Source organism: Tupaia chinensis, unplaced genomic scaffold, assembly GCF_000334495.1.
Source record: "Tupaia chinensis unplaced genomic scaffold, TupChi_1.0 Scaffold138725_1, whole genome shotgun sequence".
In the NCBI taxonomy this organism is placed as follows: Eukaryota; Metazoa; Chordata; class Mammalia; order Scandentia; family Tupaiidae; genus Tupaia; species Tupaia belangeri.
Window position 1 is genome coordinate 75,390 of NW_006198617.1, and position 4,990 is coordinate 80,379.

General features: G+C 41.5%; 2 pseudogenes; both read left to right on the plus strand.

Annotated features, from left to right (window-relative positions):
• The window catches only part of LOC102477833 (WASP homolog-associated protein with actin, membranes and microtubules-like), a 4,770-nt pseudogene extending 708 nt beyond the window's left edge, over window positions 1-4,062 (plus strand).
• Window positions 658-2,321, plus strand: LOC102476569 (actin-related protein 6-like; annotated as a pseudogene).
• Window positions 4,063-4,990: the final 928 nt, after the last annotated feature.

The window sequence follows — 4,990 nt, forward strand, 5'->3', positions numbered from 1 at the left end:
CAAAAACAAATGGAACATGACAGGAAATGATTTGGCCAGGCTGCCTGGGCCACAGCGACTCCCAGACTAGAAAAACTCAAGCTAATGCTAGCTGGAGAGACTACCACTCATGAGAGCCAAAGAGTCGAGTTTAAATCACAAAAGATCTTCCAGAGCATGAAAAGAACACATGTTGTAGATGAATTGGAACTCCAATATTATGAAATTCCATTAGAACTAGATGAGGTTAAATTTGAGATGCTAAAAACTGAATACTGCTTATTACACAGTTGGACTTCGTTAAAAGACTTACAAAAGAGAAACCGGGTGAAGTTGTCTATTACAATCTGTGTGAAAGTCCAGAGGAACTGAAAGACATTGATAGAGCGGTGGGGCTGCAGGACCAAGGATCTGGAGATGGAGAACTCAGCTGGCAGTGCCAGCAGCTGGAGTCCAAGTGAGGCACGCTCTGTGCCAGAAGCTCTGTGCCTATATCAGGAACAGAAAGGATCAATGCAAGGAAAACTCTCAGGTCAGACTGCAACAAGCTGAAGAAAGTGTAAGATATTTTCACCAGCATCACAGCATTCAAATGAAAAGAGACAAGATGAAAGAAAAGCAAAAGAAGGAAAGGTCAGGAAGAGAGCGGCTGTGGTTGCAGTGTGGTGGGTGATAAAAATGACCACCTTGATGCTGGATAATGGAGCCTACAATGCCAAGATCAGCTACTGCCATGAAGATGTCTCAGCTACTGGGTTAATTGGGATGTTCAAAGACAAGTTTGGGATTACCTTTTTGGAAATGAAATGTATCAGGTGGATTTTTTAAGATACTAACATTATTATCACAGAACCATATTTTAACTTCAATTCAGGAGTCAATGAATGAAATTCTATTTGAAGAGTACCAATTCCAGGCAGTATTAAGAGTAAATGCTGGCCCTTTTGCTTCGTTACCCCGCTGAAAGCAGGATGGGTCATCAGCAGCTCTACTGGAGCTACCCACGAAAATTCGGCCAGGGCTCTCACTCTTGCGTGTGCTCCAACCAGCATGGTCTGGAAATACGGCCTCAACATGTGCCGTCAATCTTTCGTCAGTACGTGAAGGACACAGGCTTCATCAAATTGGACTAAATGATCTTCCTTGAATGGATTGTCCAAGATATAAACCCAGTGAAAGAAATCATGCTGGCTATTTGTATATAACATAAAATAAATGCACCCCCCCCCAAAGAAAGAGTAAATGCTGGGGCTCTCAGTGCACATAGGTATTTCTGAGACAATGCTTCTGAATTATGCTGTATCATTATAGATAGCGGATATACCTTTACACGTATAGTTCTATTTTATTTATTTTTGGGGGGGGAGAGGTTTTCGCTATAGGGCGTGTGCACTCGCCAGACAGACAGAGAGAAACATAGAGACAGAAAACGAGAAATCCCCCCCCAAGTGGGGATGGTCACGTCACAATCCCTTCTCCATTCTCCTTTCAGGATCTTGGGCATGCACGCACACGTGCCTGGCGTGAGTTTTAAGCCACCGGGTCTGGGACACGAACCACAGTCGACTACGTGGGAGTCCAGTGACATAGCCATTACGCTAACTGCTGGTTCCCACACATATAGTTCTACATTGTAGAAGTAAAAAGAAAAAAGAAGCAATTATTCAGATAAATGTGGGAGGAAAACTCCTAACCAGTCATCTAAAGGAGATCATATCTTACAGGCAACTACAAGTAATGGATGAAATACATGTGATTAATCAAGTGAAAGAAGATGTGTGCTATGTATCTCAGGATTTTTACAGAGATATAGATATTGCAAAATTGAAAGGAGAAGAAAATACAGTAATGATAGACTATGTTTTGCCTGACTTCAGTACAATTAAAAAGGGCTTTTGTAAGCCAAGTGAAGAGATGGTATTGAGTGGAAAATATAAATCTGGAGAACAGATTCTTTGTCTGGTCAATGAAAGATTTGCTGTTCCAGAAATACTCTTTAATCCTTCTGATATAGGAATTCAAGAAATGGGAATTCCAGAAGCTATTGTCTATTCAATTCAGAACTTACCTGAAGAAATGCAGCCACATTTTTTTTTAGAACCATTGTTTTGACAGGAGGAAATTCCCTTTTCCCAGGATTTAGAGATTGGGTTTACTCAGTTCAATGTCTTACTCCAACAGATTATGATGTTTCTGTTGTCCTGCCTGAAAACCCTATTACATATGCCTGGGAAGGTGGAAAACTGATATCAGAGAATGACAATTTCAAAGATATGGTGGTTACAAGAGAAGATTATGAAGAAAATGGACACAGTGTCTGTGAAGAGAAATTTGATATTTAAGAAACATTTCTGAAAGTCTTGACTAGTTGTGACTGAAAGGTTTAATTTCAATGTTCTTTTTAAAGAAGGTTAAGGACCTGTGTTATCTTTCATCCTAAGATAAAGTCTTGATCTTAGGTAAATATTTTGATCTATGGCTGATTTTCTAGGCTTTGTAGCTAGGTTAGTGCAGTAAACTGTAACTAAGCCCAGATTTTCCTTTAGGGTCTAGATCACCATATAATGCTTATGCTGTTCCTGAGAGTAGATTACTTTTCATTAGAAGAAGAAAGAGTGATTGCATTTCAAATTTAGTTCTTTATAGCTAATGGCACAAACTTCACTGATTCACTGGTCAGTTTTCCTTAAAAGGTAGTTTTGTGTGACTTTGACTAGGAATTGGCCAAAATGTTTTCAGGCTGGTATGATTTCTCTCTTTGTATTGTAAGAATAAAATTAAACTGTGCCCATCCTGTTTTGTAAACAAAAAGTCCAACCTTTGCCTTTTTCGCTTCTGTACTAAAGCTGATGCCACTCTCATTGTAAACTGCTAAAGTTGTGGAAGCCCGGGGCAATTTGCTAGCTCCCTGTAGAAAGCCCCTTATCTTACTTCCTCATTCTTTCCATGGACTTGTGTCTGTATAACCTGAATGCCCCTTTGTTCGGGGCTTCACTCACCATCGTGTCTTGCGTGACCAGGAGTGAAGTCCTAGCGCGCTAGAAATAAAGCCTCTTGTATTTTGCATCAAGAACTGATTTTTGTGGTTGATTGGGGTCCCCGTAGCACTCCCTGGACAAGGAGGATCGGCCAGTTATCAGCAGGCACATTTAAGTATGTTTAGAGTAGAACCAAGAATTTTATTTTAATGATTATCATCCTTATTTATACATATTAAAATTGGGAAGACTAATCTTAGAAAAAAAAAAGAAGAGCAAAAGAAAAAAGAATGGATAAACCAAGAATGCCAAAAGACGCTCCAACAATTGAGAGTGTTTAAGGAGAAGTGTCCTGCTTGAATTGTACAAAAAACCCCCTCGCTCAGAACCCATGGCTTCAGACCTGCCAGGTGGCCTTTCCCAGTGGACATTCTCACCAGCTTCTCAGACGGGATCAGTCACTCACCTGTCCTTCAGGAAAACCAGCAGCGCTTCCGTATGGGGAGCCAGTAATAGGAGAATTCCTGGGTGTCAAGACTGTGTTGCAAACATCCCCATCCAGATTTCTGTTCCAGTTGGTGACCAAACACCCTCCAAATCCAGTGAGGAATTGCCACTGCCACCACAACCTCTTCCTCTTCCTTCTCCTCCTCTTCCACTACCACCTCCACCACCTCTTGCTGCTCTGTCCTTGTCTTCTCAAACTATAACTCATAAGAACTTGGGCTTCAGAACTTCAGTAAAAGATGATCAGCCACTTTCTCTAGTGTGTGAATCACCTACTGAAAGACCATGTGATCCCTTGGAAAGTTTTCAGTGCCCAGGATCAATGTATGAGGTGTTGGCCTCTTTAAGGCATGGCAAGACCCTTCTCAGGAAAGTGGAAGTGCCAGCTTTGGCCTGCTTTGATCGAGAGCACATTCCAGGTGCCATCAGGCAAGGGGTCAAACTGAAGAAAGTGCACCCAGATTCTGACCCAAACCCTTGTAAACAAACCGGTGAACTCAAGAGGAGCATCAAGGCAGCACTCCAGAGAATCAAGAGGGTGTCCACTGACTCGGAAGAGGACAGCAATGAGCAGAACCCCGGCGACTGGGATCAGTGAGCCCTTCTCTAGGTTGCCAAGGTCCCTTCTGCAATGTGCTTAGATGAAATGATGCAGGTCAGGCCTCTTCCTGAAAAGCACTGGAACAGTCACAAAAAAACCCAAAAGATGAGGTTTGTGTGTGATACTGTGATTTTTATTGACACTGTGACTCTTAAAACTGGGGAAGGAAGCATAGGTGTGGTGATTGTCACATACCAACCCTCAGCTAAAGCAGGTATTGCAGCTGTTGTTAAGAGATGAGTGTTTATTGTTCACTATGGCTAATCTAGACTCACTGCCTGATTCTGAAGGAAGTTTACACTGCTGTGGTGAATAGCACCATTAGACTACTGAGCACATCCTTCTGTGCATATGGAGTAGTGGTTTCAAAGATTTAAATGTTTGAATGTGAACATTATTTTAGTAATAATTAGAATAAATTGCTCATATTCAGGAGTTATTTTAAATATTTAAATAAAGTTTATTTTATGGGGACCAGCAGGTGGCATACTGGTTAAAGCAGATGGACGCCCACATGGCTAGTCGTGGTTCAAATCCTGGACCTGACAGCTTGCTTCTTCACTTTCCTTCTCTCTCTGCCTCTCTCTAGTCAACTTCAAAAAAATAATAATAATAAAATAATGACAATGAATAAAATAAAATAATAAAAAGTTTATTTTATGTATCAAACATTATGTAAATTCATAATAAAGAATATATATATATTTTTTTGTTGTTGTTGTTGTTGGAGAGGTTTTTGCTGTAGGGCATGTGCGCTCACCAGACAGACAGAGACAGAAGCGAGAAATCACCCCCCAGGGGGGATGGCCATTCCACAATCCCTTCTCCTCCATTCTCCTCTCAGGATCTTGGGCATGCATGCACCCATGCCCGGCGTGAGTTTTGAGCCACCAGGTCCGGGACGTGAACCGTGGGCAACTACATG